At 37.9% G+C, this 26,288-nt stretch overlaps 1 pseudogene; it reads right to left on the bottom strand.

Moving 5' to 3' along the window:
• The window catches only part of LOC138827711 (uncharacterized), a 276,436-nt pseudogene that overhangs the window by 122,401 nt on the left and 127,747 nt on the right, over positions 1-26,288 (bottom strand).

Here is a 26,288-nt window from a genome sequence, read left to right as displayed (position 1 = left end):
CAAACATGATTCTGCTGATCCATTGGGCTTGTCACAGCTCTGTATATTAATTTTGCATGTCTGAGGTGAAGAAAAAACAGAAAAGGGAAAAGCAAATGGGTATGTGATAGAATTCTCTACTATGTTTTATACTTATTCTGATTAAAACTCCTTAATCTATTTGCCTTACTAGAAAAACACAATAGTGAATGGAAAACAGAGCTGGACATTTTCTTGCATAAATGAATTCAGCTAATAATTATCATCATCATTTTATTATCATGTGGAATACTACAATTAATAAGAAATACGCAACAAGATTCAAGGAACTGAAGTCTTACAGAAATTCTTAAGCTTTACCTTTAGGTCCAACAATAGGGCCTGATTTGTTGTATGTACCTCTGAGATGACTGCACTATTTCAAGGCAGATAATACCATTATTCGAAATCATCAATGAAGGTTTGAAAAGATTTTTATGTGAAGAACTTTCAAAAATGCACATCCAACTAAAGAAATATATAATATAATTTTATGACAAATAAAAAGGTGAGAGGAAATAGACTTCTCTAGAAATATAAAAGAAAATAATAATCCTCAGTATAATCTCTGCTACTCAGACCTGTGTTGTTTTCTTCTCTGGGGTTCTATAAATCACTCATGGGGTGATTCCCTTGAAATGTCTTTTTGAGCTTGACTACAGACAATAAAACAAAGTTAAAAACAGTAATTCACTGATGCTTTTTGTGCAGTGTTTTGTTTATTTTTATGTAGGCTGGTGCATGCAGGGTCCAACCTCTTCTCTTAAGATGCACAACGGAGCTAACAACAAATACCAATCCAGCATCCATCAGAACAGGCCATGTATCTGTCCAACAAAAGATAAAATTGTTATACCTGGAGATACATTATCTTTTTCACTGGGATATCATTGGTCCACTGTCTGGATGGATTGTCCTGAGCAATGAAAGTTGAACACAACTGCAGAGGCCTTGTCTTGCTTCTGATTGTAACCTTACTGAAGATGAGTAATCTTCAGGGCAGAATAAGTAGCAGGCATTTGCTCCTAAGCCATGAGAGCTGAATATTTCTGGTTCATCTATAGAATTAGTTGACAGAAACCTGGGCATCTCCCCTCCATAGATTTAGAACTTCTTGAGCTTGCCCGCATAGGGCAGAGATGCACCTGTGTCACACTCTATTGCTGAGCCCATTTGGAATGTGGAAGAGGAAATGCTTTGTGTCCAGAGACTTTAAGTGATTCTGAATCCAAACAATTATAACTAAATAATTTCTATGCTAGAAAGTTTCTATGTATCTTAGGTCCCATGGTTTCCCTTATTTGCAATATCTAGTATATGTATGAGTCAAGCGGAAAAGGTCAGATTATGTGATGTTAAGAAAATGAACCCTTAGATATGTATTTTAATGTTTTTTTCTTTCATGCATGTGTTTCTAACACATTTATAAGATTACTTCTTTGTTGCTTTGTATGTCCTTCCCCCACAGTATAACCCCTGTTTTCACTATATTTGATGTCAGTATAACTTGTGGAGGAGATGGGGAAAAACAAGTCGTTTAAGGATACAGGTGGACCTGTTGCAACAATGAGAAGTACAAGTTGTCATGTCCAAAACGAGCTTTACAACATCGGTGCGGGGGTGGGGGAGGTGGGGGGGGAAGGATTGGGATTGGGATTGGGATTGGGATTGGGATTGGGAGGGGGGAGGCTGAGAAGGGATGTGAAGGGTAAAGAAAGGAGGAGGCTGCAATGCTTGGTAAGAAATGTATGCATTATCCTGCCCATGTAATTGTAACCCCTCTGTACAGTATGTTCACAAATAAAATAAAATAAAATTTTAAAAAAAGAAAGTTTCTATGAATCTTGACAGAAATAGTTTTAAATTAGTATCATCAGACCATGACTAGAGAGAGTATTGCAAAGAATGTGTATTGTCCTATAGAATTCACTTTATTTTTTTTCTGGGTGTTGTTTGTTTATGGAGACCTGTTTAACCACTACCATAGCCCTATGAGTCAGACCCTGTCATGGAAGCATGGTGACAGTGTCTATCAAGATACTAATATTTGTTTGTTTAAGAATGTTATTAATGGCTAAAGCCAAGATTTAAGCCCAAGTTATATATTTTATAGCTTGTGTTCTTTACCACAAAGCTAAACTGTATTTCTGGATTAAAATGTTTCTAAGAAACATCCCAGAAATGTACAAATGTACAGAAGAATAAAACCACCTCCATACCAATGGCAATTGTGAGTTCAACCTTATATTTTTCATAATTATAGTTGGTGTATACAAAGTATAATGTGTTTTGTTCAATGTGTGGTTTCAAATGTTTGGTTAAAGTATCATTTTCAGCTCTGAGGTTTGATGATGGTTTTAGTTCTTGAAAGGAAACAGTGTGTGTGGATGTGATAACAGTATTTATCCTATTAAATCTATATCCAAATACTTTGAGGAAGTCATTCAAAAATATACTTATCCAGAACAAACTAGATAAAGGATAAAATGATATAGTTTGCTTCAAGCTTTCTAAACCTAGCTTTCTAAACTTAGCAGCTAAGCACCCTTTAAAAATCTCTTGACCTGATGGGTCACCAGCCCCCACCTTTTTCAAATTAAAAATAACTTCTATCGTGGGAAGGGGGATATAATAAAAGAATAATAGACAGTCCTTTCCATGCCTGAAGACTGCTGAATGGGCTTTGTTCTATGATTATCTCAAGAGAATTATTTTCTTTTATATATATATATATATATATATATATATATACATATATATTATTGTAAAGATACTGTACAGAGGGGTTACAGTTACATGAGCAAGAAAATGAGTCCATTTCCTATCGAGCATTGCTACCCCTCCTTTGTTTTGGCCCTACCATCCATTTCTCCCCAAGCCCCCAACTCCTCCCTCCCCCTCCAAAGTTGTAAAGTTCATTTTCAACGTAGTGTCTTGTACATCTCATTGTTACAATGGGTCATCCTGTATCCTTATTTCAACATTTTGTTATTGCCCTTCCCCTCCCCAAATTAGAAAAATGTAAATACAAGATTCAGGGCACCGGAGTAAAATACAATGAAAAAAGGATTTATACCATGGGGGAAGAACATACGAAAGAAACTAAAAAAATGCATAGTACATTATAAATACATTAAGAACAACAGCAAGAAAAATAAACCCTCTTGTGTCCCTTTCTTGGGGTTCATTACACTTATCATCATCTTATATGGTCATAGGTACATAGCTTTTGATCTTTTCCGCTTGTCCTAGGCATACACTAGTTATTGCAGATAAGGGAAACCATGGGACCTATGCTTCTTTGGGCCTGACTTACTTCACTTAATATTATTTTTTCCAAGTGTTTCCATTTCCTAACAAATGGGATGATGTCATTCTTTCTGATGGAGGCATAGAATTCATAGATAGATAGATAGATAGATAGATAGATAGATAGATAGATAGATAGATAGATAGATAGATAGATAGATAGAGATAGAGATATATATCACATTTTCTTGAGCCATTCATCTACTGAGGGGCATCTGGATTAGTTCCATATCTTAGCTATGGTGAATAATGCTGCAATAATCATAGTTGTGCTGGTAGCTTTAGTATAGCCTTGTTTGTGATTGTTTGGGTAAATGCCCCAAAGTGGGATTGCTGGGTCATAGGGGAGCTCTATGTGTAGATTTTTGAGGTACCTCCATACTGCTTTCCAAAGTGGTTAAACAAGTTTTCACTCCCACCAACAATTCAGTAAGGTTCCCTTTTGGCCACATCCCCTCCAGCATCTGTTGTTAACCTCATTCTTCAGTGAAATAGAAGAAGCAGCCCAAAAATTCATATGGAACAATATAAGATCCCAAATAGCAAAAACAATCCTTAGCAGAAGAAAAGTGCTGAAGGAATATCAATACCAACTTTCAAACTCTACTACAGAGCCATAGTAATCAAAACAGCTTGGTACTGGCACAAGAACAGACCTGAGGACCATGCAATAGAACTGAAGACCCAGAAATGAACCCACAGACCTATAGCCACCTAATCTTCGATAAGGGAGCTAAAAAATAGAATGGAAAAAGACAGTCTCTTCAGTAAATGGTGCTGGCAAAACTGGTTAATCACCTGTAGAAAACTAAAGCTAGATCCTTATATATCACCTTTCACCAGAATCAACTCCAAATGGATCAAAGACCTCAAAGTCAAAGCAGACACCCTGAAAACATTACAAGATGGGATAAGAGAAACTCTAGGGCTCCTTGGCACAGACCGAAATTTTCTTAATAAAGACGCAGAAATATAGCAAATCAAACAAAGGTTGGACAAATGAGATTACATGAAACTGCAGAGCTTCTGCATGGCAAAGGACATAGCTAGCAAGATCAATAGAAAGCCCACAGATTGGGAGAAGAGCGTCACTAACCATACAACAGACAGGGTCTCATATCTAAAATATACTTGGAACTCAAAAAATTAAATCTCCCAACAACAAATCCTCAAAGAAACAACCGTCTGATTAATAAGTGGGCGAAAGACTTAAAGAGAAACTTCTCTGAAGAGGACATAAGAATGACCAACAGACACATGAAGAAATGTTCAACTTCTCTAGCCATAAAATAAATGCAAATCAAAACAACATTGAGATTCCACCTCACCCCAGTTAGAATGGCTAAAATCAAGGAATCTAATAAGAACTCTTTCCTTCGAAGCAAAACTCTATACTCTGATAACCCACAAAATCAGTATCCATTCTTCAAACCATGTCAATCTTTACCTCTTCATCCAGTTTATTCATGGGTACGTGACGTGGTAGTTGCATCATTATGCAAAAATCACATGACAGAATTAGAAAGCCTGGAACCAATTCTTAGCTTTGCCTGTTTGGTAGATGGGTAAATTTTGGTGAGTTACTTAGCTTCCTCAAATTTCCATTACTGCATCTACTCATAATAATGAATTAACTGGATCTTATTAAATTGATAATACCTTGAGGACAGAGATTGCCTCTGGCACATCTTTTTTTTATATCCTGATTATCCGGTCTGTGTTGATACTAATAAGGGAGTGTACGCTGTATTAAAATGTTCATACATGAGTGATCTTCCTCTTGATTCTGTTTCTTTCAAGAACAGAGTTCTTGAATTCCTCAGTCTGACATATTCAGTTGGCTCCCTATTCCAAGCATTACTCTGAGACCTAGGGTTGAACCAGCATTGCCACAAGGTTTGGGGAGCTGAGTTCCATCTCACAAAGTCTTAAGGAGTTGCTCTTTTTGTTTGTTTGAATTGTTTTCTGTGCATTGTGCTCCCAACTAACAATACAATCAAAGCTCAGAGCATCATCATAAAAATTAAACTCTGCTCTCATGGACAGCTTTGTTTTGTTCCCAATTACATAGTCCACCAGCACTAAACCCTCTAAGGCAACGTTCCAGACAACTGCTGATGGTTGGCTGAAGTACATGAGCAAACAGACTCAGAGATTGGTTGATAGTTTTCCCTACTGGAGCCACATTGCATTATGAGCTGGCAGAAAGTTAGGTCAGACACAGCCAACACCTGGAAAACTCACAGAGGCATCCAAATCCTGTCATCCATGGCAGGAAACCAAAGATCAGAACTAAATTTCCTCCATACTTCCCACTCCAGCAATGCACAGTTGGATAAGGAGACAGCAGCTCTCATTAAGCTTGTAAGTACATCATCAGGAAGCTTGTCACTCAGGACTCGGCAGCGATGTGGCATGCACCAAGATGGGGATGAAAATCCATGTCTCCAAAGCTGTTGTGTCCACACAATTACCTTAATGTGTCCCAAATTTGAACCCGGCATTGATGATCCTGTTAGTTATTGGATCTAGTCTACCAGAGCCACCAAAGTGTCTCTCTCCAAGTCAAATGGTAGTGCCAAATATCTACCAGTGAACCTGGATTGTGTCCAGCTTTCAGATGTCGAGGCCAATTTAATCAAATTGGAATACTTTGGGATAAAGGCCTGTCAGCAGAATGGATGAAGAGGCAATTCTACAACTTTTGATGACAATCTACAGAGGGTAAAAGGTCAGAGAGTGATAGAACAGAATATTGTAACTTCACTGAATACTTGGTTAGCAATGGTGTGCTATTATTGGCCACCATGCTGCTAGGGATAAAAACACAACAGTGCATACCTCTACCTTCAAGGAAACAAAAAAGACAGGGACATTTGGAGGAAGGCATAGTGGAAATTTTGTTTAAGATTTCTGAGATTAAGAAACTTAGTTGAGAGCCAAGTGCTGGTGGCTCACTCTTGGCTACTCAGGAGAATGAGATCTAAAGTTCATGGTTCAAAACTATCCTGGCAGACAAACCTAAGAGAGTCCTATCTGAAATTAACTACCAAAAATCCAGAAGTGGAGCTGTGGCTCAAGTGATAGAATGCTAGCCTTGAGCACAAAATCTCAGGAACAGAACTCAGGCCCTGACTTCAAGCCCCAGGACTGGCGAAGAAAGGAAGGAAAGAAGGAAGGAAGGAAGGAAGGAAGGAAGGAAGGAAGGAAGGAAGGAAGGAAGGAAGGAAGGAAGGAAGGAAGGAAGGAAGGAAGGAAGGAGAAGGAAAATCTAGAAGAGAATCACAATGTTCTTATTTGTTTATGGTTCAAGGCAAATAATTTACATTTCCAAACCATAATTTTCTTGTCTATATGATAAACAAAAGGCAAAAGGGAAAATTGGTTCACTACATGGCTCAACATAGAACTGAAATAAGTGCGTTGCAAATGGATTGCTATGAGTAAATTATAACCCTAGAAAAATAAAACATATGAGAATACCTTTATTACATAGCATGCAGATGAATGTACTTTAAACATAACTTAGAAAGCATAAACCATAAGGTGAAAAATTGATGACTCAGGTAACATTATAATTAGGGATTTTAATTTGGCAAGGATCAACACAGAAAAATTAGCAGATGATGGAGAGAAGGTATTACATAGAGAAGAGATTAAGAAGAGGTATTGCAAAATCCAACACAAATAACATTAAAATGCCTAGAAGATATACAAAATTTCTACATATTAATAGTAAAGTACAGAAAATTCCATAACAATGACAAAATATGCAAATGTACCTTCACAGTCAAACACTAGTAAATAGAATAAGAGAATATGCAAACTTATTTGTAATTAAAGAAATTAATAACTAGTATATGTCTAGGACAAGCAGAAAAGGTCAAGAGCGATGTACATATGACCGTGATGCTAAGTGAAATGGACCCCAAGATAGGGACACAAGAGGTTTGATCTTTCTTGCTGTTGTTTTAAATGTATTACTATGTGATTTTTTTTTGTTTCTTTTGTATGTTCTTCTCCCAGGGTATAATCCCTGATGTCACTGTATTTGATTCCAGTGTCCTGCATCTTGTAGATACATTTTTCTAATTTGGGGAGGGGAAGGAAAATAACAAATGTTGAAATAAGGATACAGGTTGACCCATTGTAACAATGAGATGTACAAGACCCTATGCTGAAAATGAGCTTTACAACTGGGAGGAAGGCAGGAGGGAGGAGTTGGGGAAGTAGGCAAGGAAGGGATGGTAGGGGAAAAACATAGGAGGAGGTAACAATGCTTGATAGGAAATGTACTCATTACCTTACTCATGTAATTGAACCCCTCTGTACAGTATCTTTACAATAAAGAATATATTTTAAAAGATTGCAAATTAAAACAATAAAGAGACATTATTTTAAATGGATCCCATTAGAAGAGTGAATAATTGGAAGTGGTGCTGGGGCTCAAGTGGTAGAGCGCTAGCCATGAGATGAAGAGCTAAGGCACAGAGCCCAGGCCCAGAGTTCAAACCCCATGATCAACAACAACAACAAAAAGAGTGAATAATGCAACACATAAGAAGGCATGTGGATAAATTCAACCCTCATTTACTACTGGTAGGAAGAAGACTCATGTAGCTATTCTGCAACTTCTATCAAATAAAGCAGCCTTGTCCAGCAATCCCATATCCAGATATATTTCAGAGAAATTTTCACATAGCACCATAAAGGGACATGATCCCTCTAATTTTACACACTTTATGTCATCTATTATTTTTCTTAATATATATTTTTATTGTAAAGTTACTGTACAGAGGGGTTACAGTTAAATGAACAAGGTAATGAGTACATTTCCTACAGAGTATTGTTACACCCTCCTTTGTTTTTTTTTTGTTTTTCCCCTACCATCCCTTCCCTCCGCACCTTCCCAACTTCCTCCCCCACCCCAGCAAAGTGGTAAAGTTTGTTTTCAACATACTGTCTTGTACATCTCATTATTACATTGGGCCAACCTGAATCCTTATTTCAGCATTTCGTTATTTCCCTTCCCCTCTCCAAATTAGAAAAATGTATATACAAGATGCAGGGCACTGGAATCAAATATAGTGACATCTGGGGTTGTACCATGGGGGAAGAATGTACAAAGAAACAAAAAGAATCACAAAGTACATTATAATTTCATTAAAAAGAACAGTAACAAATATAAAACCTCTTGTGTCCCTATCTTGGGGTTCATTTTATTTAGCATCAGGTTATATGGTCATATATACATAGCTTTTGACCTCTTCTGCTTGTCCTAGACATATAGTAGTTACTGCAGATAAGGGAAACCATGGGACCTATGCTTCTATGAGTCTGGCTTCCTTCACTTAATATAATTTTTCCAAGTGTTTCCATTTCCTAACAAATGGGGTGATGTCATTCTTTCTAATGGAGGCATCGAATTCCATTGTGTGTGTGTGTGTGTGTGTGTGTGTGTGTGTGTGTGTGTGTGTATGTGTATATCTATATATATATACAACATATACATAAATTATATATATATATATATATATACAACATTTTCTTGATCCATTCATCTACTGAGGGGCATCTGGGTTGGTTCCATATCTTATCTATGGCAAGTAATGCTACAATAAACATAATTGTGGGGGCTGGGAAGGTGGCTCAGTGGTAGAGCGCTTGCCTTGCATGCCTGAGGCCCTGGGTTCGATTCCTCAGCACCACATAAGAAAAAAGCCAGAAGTGGTGCTGTGGCTTAAGTGGTAGAGAGCTAGCCTTGAGCTGAAGAGCTGAGGGACAGTGCCCAGGCCCAGAGTTCAGGGCCCACGACCAGACCCAAAAAACAACAACAACAAAAAAAACCATAATTGTGCTGGTAGCATTAGTGTGGCCTTGTTTGTGATCTTTTGTGTAAATGTCCAAAAATGGGATTGCTGGGTCATAGGGAAGCCTTGGATCAACGCAGACACGCTAGAGCCATCGGATTAGTACAAGACTCAAAAAGCAATAAGATCTATAACCTAATACCTGTTATTAAAATCCCTATGAAATAAAAGGAATTGTATAATGACATAAAATTTAAGAACATGTATTCTTCTGGCTTTTTCTGCTTATGTGGTGCTGAAGAATCGAACCCAGGGCCTCATACATGCAAGGCAAGCGCTCTACCACTGAGCCTCCTTCCCAGCCCAGAACATGTATTCTTGTTCAAGTTAAAAAGAACCCAGTTTTTTTTGGAGGGGTTCAAATTTATGGTCCCATTTTGAATGTTGTTCAAAAGTGTATTCATAAATGAGAACCTGAATTCATAAGCTATACATAGGCTTCCACACATTCTATTAACTATATACTGAAAAGAACAAAAAAGAAAGGGAAAAGAAAAAACATAGAACATGGATTAAGTATTGCAAATGATGAAATAACCATTCCATCTATCTTTGCAATTCTGCAACCCAACATCATGGTTATGTTCACTAAGCGTGTCCTGAATAAATTGGTAAGTGGAAGCAGAAAACAAAGATAGAGATCATTCAAAGAGACTCCAAATATTTTAATGTGTGCCACACCTGAGACCATTAGCAAAAATGATATGCTCCTCAGAATGGGGGGGAGGGGAAGGTGTGATTGATGATTGTCTTCAGGTTAGTACTTTTTTTGATTTTTAAGTTCTAATAACAAGCGAGCAGTTGATCTAAGTCTGGAATTCCTGGGCTGAATGTGTGGCTCAGATGGTAGAGTGACTGCTAATAAGCCTTAGGCCCTGAATCAAATCCCAGTATTGCCAAGAAAAAAACAACAACAGTATGAGACCCAGGAACTATTTTAGATTTTTGTCTCAGCTGCGAGAAGATATTTTATATGAAGGAAGAGAATGTAGAAGAAGAGAGGTCAATCCCCAACTAATATTGGGGATTCTAAAGTACTAAAAATGTATGAAAATGCCACAAGATGGAGGAAGATGGTATGTTTCTGATAGAAATAACTGGTGAGTATAGAGGAAGAGATGACTGAATAACATCTGTGGAGGATGGCGGAGGATTGGGAGGATGAGAAACATGAGTTAGGAAGAGGTAGCAATTAAATTATGTCTCAAGGCAAAACTCTCAAATAAGCCAAGTCAGTTGTTTCAAATCACTTGGACTGTTGTTTGCTTTAACTATTAAGAGGAATTTAAATTGACATAGTTGATGGGAGGAAGAACTTAAAACTGAGACTAAAAATCAAAAATAAGAATACACAGCTGGGTGCCAGTGGCTCACACCTGTAATCCTAGCTACTCAGGAGGCTGAGATCTGAAAATTATGATTTGAAACCAGTCCTGGCAGGAAAAGGCCATGAGACTCTTATTTCCAATTAACCACAAAGCTGGAAGCGGAGATGTGGCTCAAGTAATACAATGCTAGTCTTTAGCAAAAGAGCTCAGGGACAAGCTCAAGCCCCAGTACAGGCCAACACCACCACAGAGTAAAACTCTCTATTCCCCAATTCATACATGGAATTATCTAGAACAAACTGCAGAAGGTTGATCTGTCCCCAAACAAGTTTAATTTAAAATACCCTAAAAACTGTTGTTCTTATGTTATTCCCCTGTTTCTAGTCTGCTATGAGCCAGAATCAGAAAGGTACCTAAAATAGCAATAAGATTTAAAATTTACTCTTATGAAACCCAATTCTCCTAGCTTAGCTCCATAGGGGACAACAAATGATTCTCCTACACAGACTAAAGCTTAAAAAAATGTATGAAGAAACTTTTCCACCTGCATTGTCACAAGAGAGCCCATACTTCTGAAGACTCAGCACAGCTCACAGCTTTGGTCGTGGGAAAGTTTATGCCACATAACTTATTGCCAATGTCAATCAACTATCCCCTCTGACACCTGGAATGGAGAAATGAGATGTTTTCTAGATGTGTTGCAAAGAATGAATAGAAATGCTTAGGCACTGACTTAATTAGAGGCCACGTTGCTATCTCACATTTGAAATAATATCTGATGTGGAAGGATGAACAGAAGTATATCAGTCAGAAGGAAGAAGATAAGAATTTTGATGGTAAAAATGGATACCTGGTAGAATATCGTCTCATTACAGTCAGATGAACAAAAGGGTTGATGTGATCCCCAAATTCAGGTGTGTTACAACATTCTGAATAAGATTCTAATACATCAATAAATAAGCAAGTGCATGGGTTGGAAAATGGGATTGCATCAAATTTAAAAAGCAAACTTCCCCACAGCAAAATAAGCAATTACCAGAGTGAAGAGAAAGATGAATGAATAGAAGAAAGTCATTCATACCAAAAGAACAAATAACTCCCTCAAACAAATAGGCAAATGAACTGAAGAAATACTGCTCAAAATGGGAAGAACAAATAACCCATAAATACACAGAAAAGTTCTTCACATCTTAGTTACCAAGGAAATGCAAACAAAAACTGCACTAAGATTTCACTTCCACCTGAACCCAGCCAGCATGACAATCATCAAGAAAACAAACAGCAAGTACTGACAAGGATGCTGGCAAAAAAGGAGTCCTCATACACTGCAGATGGGAATGTAAAATGCTGGAAATCAGAATGAGGTTCTTCAGAAAACTAAAAATAGAACTGCTATGTACCCTGTTATACCACTTTCAGGTTCACATCTAGAGGGATTTAGTCATAGTCAGCATACCATCAAAGTATCTGCACATCCACATTTACTGCAGCACTATGCTGCAGTAAAGTTATCATATCAGCCTTGGTTCCCATTGATGGAAGAACAGGAAAAGAAAATGAGTATTATTCATCCATAAAAAGAATGGGAACTGGAGATCATCATGTTAATTGAAACAAGCCAGACTCAGAAAGGTAAATCTTGCAGCATATTTTCTTTCATACATAGAATCTAAATTTTGGAAGGAGAGAGAGAGAGAGAGAGAGAGAGAGAGAGAGAGAGAGAGAGAGAGAGAGAGAGAGAGAGAGAGAGAGAGAGAGAGAGAGAGAATTTGGAAGAAAAAGTCATCAGGAGGGAGAGGGGGGACATAGAGGCTTAGGGTATGGAGATAACAAAAGTATATTGTATATGCATGAAAATATCATAATAAACATGTAGCTTTTCAGAATTAATGTGTACCAATAAAACTTCAGAACCATTGATGTATTTTTTAAATGTCATGAGTTCTCACCAAATAATCAAAAACTATGAAGGCTCATACATACAGTTCTTTTGTACATGGGAGAAGTATGACAATAATTGTCTTAAGACTAATTCTATATGTATAGTGAACCTAAAAGACAGACTCCATCTGCACTAAATTTTAGCTCTCAATGTGTGCTCTGTAGACTCGTCACTGGTGGAAGCCACATTCATGCCCATCTTTGAGTTCTCCCCAACTGTCCATGAAGGTCTGTGTGTTGTTTTTATTATTAAATTTCTAATCATGTAGGGAAGGATGGATAAGAACATGGTGAAGAATTGAAAATGAGATGAAATCGCCTAATAATTAATAGATATAAGTGTATTTAACAAACTACCTTGACATAGATAGATGCATGAATAAAAGATAAAAGACACAGACATGCATAGGTACTATAAACAGAATATTAAATCAATTGGTTTTTTTACCTGAGATTTTAGTGTATTTGATATCGTTTTCCCCTTTGGTCAGTCTTGGCAATGCCCTTAAGCTGTTTTTGCTCAAGGCTAGCATTCTACCACTTTGAGCCACAGCTCTACTTCCAGATTTTTGGTGGTTAATTGGAGGTAAGAGTCTCATGGACTTTCCTGTCCAGGCTGGCTTTGAGCCACGATCCTCAGATCTCAGCTTGCTGAGTAGCTAGGATGACAGGCATAAGCTTAAAAATAGTAAGTTCACCCAGTATCTACATAGATTTTATGACAATTGAGCAGAAGCTGTTAATGATAGAGAGTGTCATAGCTGTGAAAACAAAGAGATGAAATGTCATACTATGCATTCTAATAGTGCGCTCCTGAATATTTTGTGTAAAAGTTCAGCAGATAAAGCAACGGATATGCATTGTATTCATAAAATATTTTGTAATTTGGGGGGTAAAATTTAGTTAAGATGATTTTAACACATTAGATGACTTTATATTTATTTATTCTAGGCTATGTAAGATTTCACTTGTTAAACTAAATATCCATTTGAAGTAAGTATACATGTGTTTCCATGAAGGTGGGAAAAGATTGTTGATGCACTGTTTCCCTTCTTAGGAATTTTCTATGCATTCCACATCTTATCAATGAGGGGCATAGGTAAACAAAACAGCATATATTTCACACATTTGTATGTATCAACTGCATATTTTAAAACCTTAAGTCCTCCTTTGTGTTTGGAAACATGAGGGAGTAATTCTTTATGCTGAAAAAGCCAATTGAATTAATGATTCTGAAATCATATAAGCTATAGCCATATTACAATCTGAGTAAGACAAAATCCAAAGCAGTTTAGGTAACATAAAATACTGAATAATCATGAAAATTAGTGGATTGTGAAATGAATGACCACCTACCGTCACCGATGAAGTTGGCCCAAGACTCTCCAGTTTATTAAAGAAGGCATAAAGTATATGAGAGTGAAAGAATTTACAATGCCTGAAGCTCAAAATACATCTACTCAATTGTTTTCTTGATGTTGTTTGCAAACTATTACAAGAGAACATTATCTATTTTACTGGTCATTTGAGTTTTTTGCATGAAATAAATCCCTACACTGCATCATGCCCAGCTTGCCCTCTCATCATTGAAATCAGGGAGCTTGAATTTGGACTGACTCATAATCTGAAGTTCCTGGATATTTAAATCTTATCACTGATGTCATGTTTGGTTTCCAGACAGTTGACTAAATTAATTCTATTCACCTCATTCTCCATCTCCCCAACTGAATCAGTATTGTGGTAGCTATGGAGAAGACTCTCTGGCAACATACTGTGCACATTTTCCAAATTCTTGGACTAAAAAGCAACTAGTTCCACATTATGCTTGGTGGATCCCAGGCAATCTGAAAGAAATCCTGTAGCATACATCTAGAATACAGACTACCATTTAAACCTATCAAATATTGCATGGAAGACTAAAGCATATGTTTTCCAACATGTCTGAGAGGCCACCACACTGGAAACACAGTTACATAGATTAAAGGTCTTTCCAGCATTACTTTCAGCTAGCAAGAATGAAACACCCATGCAAGAGTTTTGAACAACAGTGTATTTAATTTTCTCATACAAAAGGAACCTTGGAATATCTAAGAGGAGGCGATAAGGAGTGAATCAGAACAACCGGGTGCTGGGTTGCCTGCTCTCCCATTTCCCTCCCCTCACAGTGTATTATGTCTTAGGCACCTTCAAGAATAACATCCTTATGGCAATGACCCCAGTCGGGGGAAAATGAGAGTGTGGCAAAAGGAACTTGCTGGTATCTTCCCATATCCCAGTGGCCAAATCCTGGTCCCTGACCAACTATGACTCATGATAGACTCTGGAAGTGTCTGCCATTTTTTAAAACCACAAGAAGTATGTTGAAAGAGTGGATGCTGGTGTATAACCAGCACATGTACAATGCAATGTCTCTGGGAAGTCAGAGTTCAAAACTTTCAACTATTCTATTAGATGCCAGTGCGTGTTGTAAATGCAGATGTTCAGCCTTATTGCCAAATCTATGTCTACTTTTGTAGACACAGATGAAGAAAAATGTTTGGTGATGTTGCTAATCAGTATAAGAATCGAGTATATAGTCAGGGGTTTTATCAGAGTTGTCGCAGTGTCTTTTGTCTATTTTAAAAAATGATGGCCAGCAAGAAATTTTGATAAGGAATATTTTTCACAATATATATGTAGACCAGGCTAATCCTTGAACTCATAACTCTCTTGCTTTAACCTCTGCAACAACAGATTATGGGTATGAGCTACCATGCCCTTCTGGAGATAGCTCCTAAAATAACTTCATTACACACTTACAGCAGCACAAAAAGTAAGCACAGAAGCTTGAGATAAAAGAGAAAGTGTTATTCATAAAAATAAAAATAACATTAACCTGTAATAGAAAACTCCTCAAGAGTCCAAAAGGGTCCAGAGGAGAAAATTGTGCTTGATAGCTATGTTATCAAGACAGAGAAGAAGGGAAAAACTAAAGCGTCTTCTGAGAAAAAAGAACAGGGGCCATAGTGCAGATACAGTATTGAAGTGAACATTTGAGGCGGGCTCTTTTGGGAGAACTCTGGCATAGCTTTGACCTGACGGATCTCAGGATACATCCATTGGTGAAAAGAAATTTGTATTTTGAGGTGATTGTAAGTACATTTCTGTTGACCGAAATTCCATTTAACCCCTAGAAAGGGAGGCACAAAATAAAAGGATCATGCGTGTATCATGAGAGCCCTTTCCAAAAAGTAACATTTATTTTCAAGTGTTTAGATTGCCAAGACAAGGATTTCTCTCCAATGTACAATTCATCAACCTCCTTACTCACTGTAAAATCAATCTGTTCTGTTTGTATGACATAAACAACAAGTCATTTCTCAGGAATGAGGCAGACCATATGTGAAGGTGTTTTAGAAAAGCACAACGGGGAATACGCCAATCAAAGAAGCATCTGCATTTTATTTCAATGTCAAATCACATGTGTGTTATAAAAAGGAAAGTGTATCACTTGTATTAAAGAATAACTTTGCTGTATAGTTAACCCATCCCTTCCCTCAGCGCAGCCACATGAATTCCTGGCCAAGAACACAGGAAAAAGCTCAGTCTGTGTGGCCAACCACATGTGCATTTTACAAACCTCTGGGCAGCTGGCCATTCCTCACTTCCGTGGAGAAGGAAACTTGCACTAATCCATTAAATGGATTTTCCCAAGAATCAGCACTTTCTTATCAATGTATTGATGAATATCAAAGCAGCTTGCAACTCATGGAAAACAGAAAACTCTAAAAAGACTAACATTGTTGTCAGGGAATACTATATATATATATATATATATATATATATATATATATATACATATGTATAAGTGTATATATATATATAGAGAGAGAGAGATTGACAGAGAGAGAGAGAGAGAGAGAGAGAGAGATGATTGACAGTAAAAGGAAGTCGGTTCCAACCCCATTTCCACTGCTTATTAGCTCATTGACCTACGGCAACTCACGAAACTTCTGCAGGTTTCAGCTTTATAGAATTTGTGTAAAACTGACAGGGCTGAACTAAATCATCCCCAAGATCCCTTCTTACTCTAAAAATGGGTAATTCTCCAGTTGCTAAACCCTCCTCATTGCATTTGAATAGTAATGGAAACATTTAAGGTTGTCTTGTTACCAAAACTTGTCCCAGGTTGGGAGTTAGATAGCTTTGAAAACTATGTTAACTTCCTTAATCCACTGGAGTGATATCTGCTGCTTTCTAACACTCATTAGTGAGAATTCCAGAGGTATTTAACACATCATCTGGCTTGCTTCTTTGGAGAAATCCCCTGTACAAAAATGAAGGTAGTACAGGCAACCTAATTCACAAGGTAGGCAATGAGACTCCCCAGCTCTATTTAAATAGGCAAATGACTGGTTATTTATGTAATTAACTGAATGGACATTATAAACTTTCTCCCTAAAGTCTTCAGTGCCACAGAAAAAAAAAATTAAACCTTCCCAGTAGGTAATATTTTTTTTCCTAAAATAAAATGGTCCTCTCCTTTTCTTCAGGGGTCACAGGCCAAGATTCTCCATTGAATGTCTGAAGACATGGATGACTGAACACTATATACACCCTGTGTTTTTACCTGGGCATGCATACTCTGATAAGATTTAGTTTATAAATTGGGCACCATAAGCTACAAAAAATAAACAAATATGCTAGGCATCAATGGCTCATGTCCCAGCTTCTTAGAAGGCTATTTGGAGGATCAGAGTTCAAGGCCAGCCAATGCAGAAAGTCCATATACTCTCAACTTCAAAAAAAATCTGGATTAGAGAGAGGCATGGCCCGGTAGTAAATTGTCATTGCCAGACAGACAGACAGACAGACAGACAGACAGACAGACAGACAGACAGACAGACAGACAGATAGATAGATAGATAGATAGATAGATAGATAGATAGATAGATAGATAGATAGATAGATAGATAGATAGATAGATAGATGATAAATAATAATATAAAACATTTATAGCAATATACTGAAGTAAGCATATATCAAATATCTCATTATACTGTTGTCTTAGCCTTTTTGTTATATCCTGAGATGTTACAGTTCCTAGGGGATGAAAGGGTATAAAGGATTCATGAACATATGCACTGTGGCCCTGCCCCAATTATTCTGATCATAGAGATGGCTAAGTGAATAACTATGAGTGTTCACTACAGTGTAGATGAACTAAACTGAGGAATGATTCTCAATTCCTGACTGGACAGAGATGTATGTTACAAGCTTTCATCAGGCTACTCAGAACAACTTCAAACTTATGAGTTGGCTATTTCTGGATCTTTCCATTTGTTGTTTTCCTGCATGGACCTGAAATCACGGAAGGCAAAAAAGCAGATTCGTTAGGCAGCTATGTGTGTTCTTGTGTATGCATGTAATTTCATCCATTTAGTTTTCATGACTCATCCCTGTATGTGTTTCCTTATTCATATTATACATATGTCACCTACAGAGCATAGTGATGAGATTCCTGTATCTCTTGGTGTATAAAATATAAATGTAAACAAGAAGGGTTAAAGACCCCGTGGTCCGTAAGAGAGTTATCACAGGGAGCATGAACATGAAATGATTCTAGCCCAGGTTCTTGGGAGGAGAGGGAATTTGTGTTTCAAAAAAGTGAAATATAAAAAAAATGAAGAACTCTTGGGAACAAATACACTCATCAGGAAGATGCACTAGCTACCAGATAAGTTGGCTCATATATTTATATAATCAGCTTCAAGTTTTGCTCCATTTGTTTTTCTTATAGAAATTTCTTCTGCAGGTAGCATTGTGTTTTCTTTTTGTCCGGAGGTTTGAACTCAGGAACGCATGCTTGTATGGCTTATTTACTCAGCTGGTGGCTAGCTTTTAACCATTTGATCCATATGTCTGAACTCTTTCTTTTGGACTTTTCTGCAAGGGCTAACTTCAAAGTGTATTCCTCCAGATCTCAGCCTCTCAATTAGCTAGGATTACAAAGGTACCTGGTACCAATGTTCCTATTATACCCCCATATTTATTAAGCACTTTCAATTTGCAAAAGTATGGAGGGATACCTTGAAGATCTAATTTTATCTAAAACACACAGTGAGATGCATAAACCACCACAGTGGCATATATCCTAAGGGGACAAAAGTGTAAACAGTGTGAATGGAAGTCTTGCATGCTTCTAAGACAGAGCCAGAGGATTGTTGTCCGGCTCACCAACATAGCCACAACAGTCTCTTCTACACACTGAGAGGCAACATAGCTGGGTATCTTCATGGTTGAGGGAAAAAAATATTTATCAGTCTTGCAATTACATTTGAAAGCATTATTTTTAAATCACTGGTAGCTTTAAATGAAACCAACTTGCATTTGAATGACTGAAGTATCCTTAGATTTTTAAAAATGGGAAGGGAAGGCTGCTTTATTGAAGTTTTAATGGTTGCCAAATTTACCCAAATCAGCAGGTTTAAATGAGGCCTTGGCATTAGAGGGGGAATGAGCTGGGACATGAGATAGGACACTCAAGTCAGAGGAAGAAGACATACATTCAAACTTGCTGCACTGGAGCAAATACTTCCCACTGGATGTCATGCATGTCTTTGAAGTTGGGTAGTACAGTATTCTGTGTTAAATGCATTTTATGGGGATTTGGAGAGAATTTAGGTAAAGGCTGCCCCAATAAATGATTTACTAGCTCTAATAAAACATCAAGGAAATTGTTCAGATTGTATCTCGGCCCATTTAAAACAGAAGTTTATAGAGGTCTCAGCTACTCACATATCCTCAGCCCTGGTTTAAAAAGAAATGGGTATGGTGGTTAATTTTTCCATATTATGCTTTAAAATAATAGCTATTTCAAGAGAAGGAAGAGTTCAGAAATAAATAAATTAGTAAGGCAGACAAAGGGATTTCCTTCTCAAGGTGATACTGAGATCTCCATCACGTACTGCTCACAGCACTGAGATCACCAAAGCTCAGCGTGACTCAGAAGTCAGATATACAAAATAAGAAATGGTCTTAGAGGGTCCCACGTCCAGATGACAGCCCAGTTTTCATTACTGTGCCTAAATGTCTGAAATAAACATTTCCAGTCAAGTAAGTTTTATCTGGGCCCCTTGTTTCCATTTGTGGTCACTTGGCCCCATTTGGGGGGGGGTACCTGTGGTGGCACAGTATACCTCAATGGAACTGCTCCATCCAGGGCAGAAGCTGCTTACCTCATGACAGCTGGAATAAAGCAGAGAGGAAAGAGCTAGGATCCCAATACTCCCTTCTAGGCCACACCCTCAGTGTACTAACTTCCTTCCTTCCTCAAGATTCCACACCTTCAAACAGGCAAGTATCACAGACTATTGATGGAGCCTTGAGAATATATTTGCACCTTTGGAGTCCCAAACTATGACATCCTTGTCTTTGAAACTTTGGAAAACACATTCCCTTAAGACAAATTATTGTCCATATTAGAAAAAAAAATAGTTGCCTTTGCTATTAATGTGAATGCTTCAGTCTCTCTACAGGAAGGATATCTTAGTACACAATCTCCTGACTTTCACAATAACAATCAAATCTCACAGTACAGGAATTGTTGTTCCAGTGTGACACAAGATCAAACAGCCTCAGAGGGTTCAAACACCTTGCCCAAGGTTCCATAGCAGTGGCAGAACTGGAATTCACACCCACGATGATCTACCAACAAGGCCCAGGTACTGTCATTTCTTTCCATTTGCATGTTTCAAGGCATATTAGTTGAGCCCTGTGGTAGGAACTAAAACAAGATGTGGTAGATAGACACAAGTTATCTTCCTTCCCAATGCTGTCTGTGAGAGACTACCTTCCCATTGCTTCATCAGAAAGTGAAGTCTTCCCACGCTGGATGGCCCTGCTAAGTTATTTTACACAATAAAATAGCTTCTCATGAATTCATAGCCCTCAAAACTGCAAGCAAATAAAAATGGTTGTGGCCCGACACTAGCCTACAGAGTTCCTGCATGAAACACTGACTACCAAAATGGGTCAGAGGCCCAGTTGGTAAGAGGCAAAGCAAAGAGAGGTAGAAGTGGGGGGAATATATGAAATTTCAATTAGACAAAGGTCAAGGGTTTACCTATGCAATATAACAACTGCAATTAACAGAAATACACTGCATTTTGGAAAATTGCTAAAAATGTAAAAATACTTTCTTAGAAAGGATTTCATTAGGTAATCCATTAGGGTCCCGAACTTACTGTATCACTCAGGGCAGGCTTAAACTCCTAATCTCCCTATTTCAACTTCCCAAGTGCTGGCTTTACAGATACATGTCACAATACCTGGTAAGAATATAAATGTTCACTGTCCTCAACACACATACACACACACACACACATACACACACACACACACGCACGCACACACGCACGCACATAAGGTACAGCATATATTAGAAACATCTCAGTTTATGTATACATATATCAGTGCATCATGTTATATGCCACAAATATATAAAAATTTTACAATCAGTGAGAAATAGTGTAAGTGTAGCTATGAGAAAATAACAAAGAAGCATCTAGAAGAGTATAGTGCATGGATAGGTAAGCTTTTTGATAAACAAACAGAGTGAACATTCTGGACTTTGTGGGCTGCACTGTCTTTGAAACAATGACTCCTTTCTGCCTTGAAAGGTTAGAAGACAATAATCATAAGTGAGTTCCAATAAAACTTCATGTGCCAATGCATAACCTACAAAACTAAGATAATTAAGGGAAGGAGTAGAATTTGGGAGGGAAAAGAAGAATGATGAAAGGGGCAACGTTGACCAAGACACATTGTATTCTTAAATTGTTCTGTTGAATGGCAACTCTTCTGTACAACTACTTAAAGATAATTCAAAACAACATGATATACTTTATTAAAAACCACAAAAAGGGGGCAGGATTTGGTCACAGTGGAAGACCTAGAGCATCATGGGAACTTTCACACCTGGGACCTGGGAGCCCCATCTTAAAGTTGCAGTTGAAGATGAATCCGTGAGCTCCTTGGGCATTTTAACCCTACATGGGAAATAATAATGACATTGGTATGTTCCATACTCTGGACTTTGGAGATGTTAGTCCTGAATGGCAATAGAGAGTTGAGTCATCAGAAAAATCCTGGAACACTGGGCAAATTTAGGAGCTGGGATTTAAGTTAATGAAGTGTTTTCTCTAGTTCTGGTAAAGTTCAATCAAGAACATAGCACAGAGCGTAAGAAAACTCCCAACTATCTCTTCTACACTTCAATAGCATGTAGCTGGAGCCCCAGTTCTGGCAAATGTTTTATTAATTAAATCTAATGTTGTACATATAACACCCCTCCCCACTTAAGAGACGAACACAAACTTAAGAGTTTTCAAAGAACAGCAGGCATATATTTGGTATTTCATACTATAGCCTCTCTTGTGTTTCTTTTTCTCTCTATAAGAGGCATGAATATCCCCCTATCTTCTGGGTCCTTCAGCCTCTTTTCCTCCCTGACAATTGGCCATGACCTGCTTGATCTAGAAAGCTACCTATTAGTTGGTCCTGGGTGCCATACTCCAGCTGCTTCTAAAAGGCATGTACTTGGGCATCTACATATAGACGAAGGAGTTAAAGAAACACATGACTAAATAAATGAGACCTGGGCTGATCCCCTGGCTTCTAAAGGTGGCTCAAGAATGGAGGAGTGAGCAAAGACTTTGAAGATCAAGAATTAGGGCACATGGGGAAGAGACCTGGGAAATGGACTAATTGGATGGAGAGAGAAGCAGCAGGTAAAAAACAGATGAGATTCTCTCCTGATACTCCCCCCTCCCAAATATATATACTCTGTCACCCTGTTACAGTGCTTCTGTATGTGCATATGAAGTAAGGAGGCCAGATCTGGCAAACGCCATATTAGTGGATGATAGCGTCTGGCATTTTGTCTTTATGCTGGGGGAAGGACCACCCCCCATCACCTGCCTCCCAGGTAATGGGTACCCGGACCCTGGAGGCAGGGGCAGGCACTTGGCTGATAGGTTACTGAATCTGTCAATCTAGTGCCTGGGACTGGGAATTTCCTGACCATCTGCCCCTTCTGCCTAGCCCAGACTCCATGCCACGTGTGTCTCCGTGATCATGTCCTGTGTCCTGTCTCTTGGTTCGTCTCCAGTCATCATGGAGTCCCAATTCAGCTTTCCATTGGAGCTGAATTGGCTTGTTGGTATTGTTCTTGTTATTTCTTTCCTCTTTAGCATGTTTCCTAGCTGGGTTTTTACATGCTGCAAGCCTTTGTAACAACTGGTGGCCTGCCGCCTGTTAACTGTATAATAAAGACTCCAATATTTTATACTTTAAAATGTGGCTTCTGGGATGATTTATCTTACAACACATACACCATTGTGAACTCCTTCATTCTTCTGGGAGGCTCCCTTCCTCACCACTTTACAGTCTTTTCACACACTTTATGCATGCATTTTCATAAACAGATACCAAAGCAGTTACCACCTTAGAGAAAACAGTGACTGATCCACTTCAATGTCAGTGAATGGAGGTTTGCAGCGTACATCCAGCCAGTCTCCCAATTTGGTCTCCAGGCTCTGTCCATACCATCTGGTCACTATTTCTCAAGTTATATTCTCCCTAAGATCTGGTCTAAAGAACTTTTCAGAGAACCTTTCTCCATACTCAATTTGATCATCATCTACTCTATATAGGCATGCAGAACTTTCCACAATTTTAAACATAATTGCTCAATCATAATGGAGTTTTAAATATCCATATCTCTATAGTCTATGGTAAGCATGCAACCATTTTTGTTAAATAGATTAATAATCATAGAAGAGAACAAGTAAAGACTTGCTGCATTCAATATATTTGAGTTTGATTTTTTTAAAAAAAAGACAACATAGTCACTAACCAAACTGAAAACTAGTGTTTCTCCAGTTCCTCCACATAGGATGTATCCTGTGAATAATTTTCAAGTTCTCTGGATCTCCAAAACCTTGATTTCTCCTTCACAGAATGGTCAGGCTGTCTCCCTGGCCAGAAGAATGGGTAAGTGAATAACTGAAGTACATTATTAACAGCAACAGAAAGTTCACTTGGACTCACAGACATTTTCCCCAGAATAGCTTTGGGAATCATTGAGCGTAAAGGGGCATTGTTAGTCACTGTCCTTCCATTGAAATTACTGTGCCACATTCCAGGCCTCTCTCAGGAAATCCTTATCTCACCTACAGTGCAGACCCTGTGTGTTTACTTTTGTGTTATCTCACACAAAATGGCAGACATTGATCAGGATATACTGTATTCATAAACTGCTTTGTTAAATGGAAACTCCCTTGTACAACTATTTAAAGATAAATTTTAAAAACCCCAAAACATTGTTACAATTTAAAAAAATACACTCATAAGCATAACATTATATTTAAATAGGAATTTGGTCGCAAGTAAAAGAAACATAGCTTGTCTTAGCTCTTAGCCAAAGGGAATTTGAAAGAAGACTAAAACAAGGAGTCTGTGGAGAAGATAGGGAGGCAACTAAATTTCAAAAACAAAGGAACCAAGGAAGAGCTTGAAGAATCTCCTGGAACTCTACTCACACCTGCTCTCTGCTTCACGGGTCAGTGCAGGTCTAGTTTTGCCACCAAAGAGCAATGGAGTTCCACAGCTGGAACTCTCCACAACAGCAATTTATGTTCAAGTTTTAAAGAGATAATTTACTCGAACTTAGGGGAACTGTGTGACTGGTGATTCAAGCAAAGATTTGAGGAGCCCCCAATATATAGTAGGGACTTTGAGAAAAAGGTCAACAAGACATCTCTTCCTTTGACACCCAAAGAGCTCAACTTTTACCTCTGATACATGTGAGTCTACTGGAAGATATTAGTATAAAACACTAGTGAGAAAAGATAGATTGAAAAAAAAAATCAGACCAGAAGAGAAGCAAGTTAGGCTTGGCTTACATTTATGGAAGAAGAGTTACAGCTCTTCCTTTCTTTCTCTATATGCTTCTAATTATCATTTGTGAAGTGCCAATTGCCAGAAAAAAAAAGATTCTTTCTATCAGTTCATACAACTTTTAGCACAACTCTATAGTTGGAATATTTTTGAAATTACTAATGTTGCTTTGGGTTGGCAAGCTTCAATTACTAGGGAAAGCTCAGAGAGAAATTCAGGCAGACTAGATGTGTCATCAAATTGCTAGTAACTTCAACCAGGCTCGCTTCTTTTATTATGAACAAAGTCCAGCTATGACAACAATCAATTTGAAATACCTTTCCTTGCAGGTTTTTGTATCTTGCTTTTCCTCTAAAAGTGTTCTGATCAGATTTTTCAGCTTTTGAATTCTTTTTTTTTAATTTTTTATTGGTTATATTTTATTTATTTATTTTTTATTGTGAAAATACTGTACAGAGGGGTTACAATTACATGGGCAAGATAATGAGTACATTTCTTATCAAGCATTGTAGCCTCCTCCTTTGTTTCCCCTTCCCATCCTCCCCCAGCCCCCAACCCAATCCTCCCCGCCCCCCCCCACGAAAGTTGTAAAGTTTGTTTTCGACATAATGACTTGTACATCTCATTGTTGCAATGGGTCCACCTGTATCCCTAGTTAAACGATTTGTTTTTCCCCTTCCCCTTCACAAATTATACCAACATCAAATACAGTAAAAGCAGGGGTTATACTGTGGGGGAGGGACATATAAAACAACAAAGAAATAATCTTATAAATGTGTTAGAAACAATCGCATGAAAGAAAAAAACATTTGAATACATATCTTATGATTCATTTCCCTAACATCACCTTATCAGACCTTTTCTGCTTGACTTAGACATATACTAGATATTGCAAATAAGGGAAATCATGGGACCTATGTTTCTTTGGGCCTGGCTTACTTCACTTAATATACTTTTTTCCAAGCCTTTCCATTTCCTAACAAATGGGGCAATGTCATTCTTTCTGATGGAGGCATAGAATTCCATTGTGTATATATACCACATTTTCTTGATGCATTCATCTACTGAGGGGCATCTGGGTTGGTTCCATATCTTAGCTATGGTAAATAATGCTGCAATAAACATAGTCGTGCTGGTAGCTTTAGTGTGGTCTTGTTTGTGATCATTTGGGTAAATGCCCAAAAGTGGGATTGCTGGATCATAGGGGAGCTCTATATGGAGTCTTTTGAGGAACCTCCATACTGCTTTCCAAAGTGATTGAACAAGAGTTAAACCATCTTAACAGGCCCATTTCAAGCATTGAAATAGAAACAGCAATAAGAGACCTCCCATCTAAGAAAAGTCCAGGACCAGATGGTTTTACAGCGGAATTCTACAAGGCCCTCAAAGCAGAGCTCACATCAGTACTACTCCAACTCTTCAGTGAAATTGAAAGAGAAAGTTCACTACCGAACACATTCTATAAAGCCATCATAACCCTCATCCCAAAACCAGGCAGGGACTCATCAAAGAAAGAGAACTATAGACCCATTTCTTTGATGAACATTGATGCAAAACTTCTCAACAAAATTTTGGCCAATTGACTTCAACAATTCATCCAAAAAAAAATCATACACCACGATCAAACAGGATTCATTTCAGAGATGCAAAACTGGTTCAATATACACAAATCAATTAATATTATTCATCACATCAATAGGAGCAAGGATAAGAACCACATGGTTATCTCAATAGATGCAGAAAAAGCATTTGACAAGATCCAACACCTCTTTATGATGAAGGTTCTGGAAAAATAAGGAATCCATGGAACATTCCTCAATATAATAAAGGCTGTATATGACAAAACTACAGCCAGCATTATACTTAATGGTGAAAAACTAAA

Source organism: Dipodomys merriami, unplaced genomic scaffold, assembly GCF_024711535.1.
Source record: "Dipodomys merriami isolate MVZ:Mamm:240054 unplaced genomic scaffold, mDipMer1.0.p SCAF_16, whole genome shotgun sequence".
NCBI lineage: Eukaryota > Metazoa > Chordata > Mammalia > Rodentia > Heteromyidae > Dipodomys > Dipodomys merriami.
The sequence above is the reverse complement of the archived record's forward strand: the minus strand, read 5'-3'. Positions and strand labels throughout refer to the sequence as shown.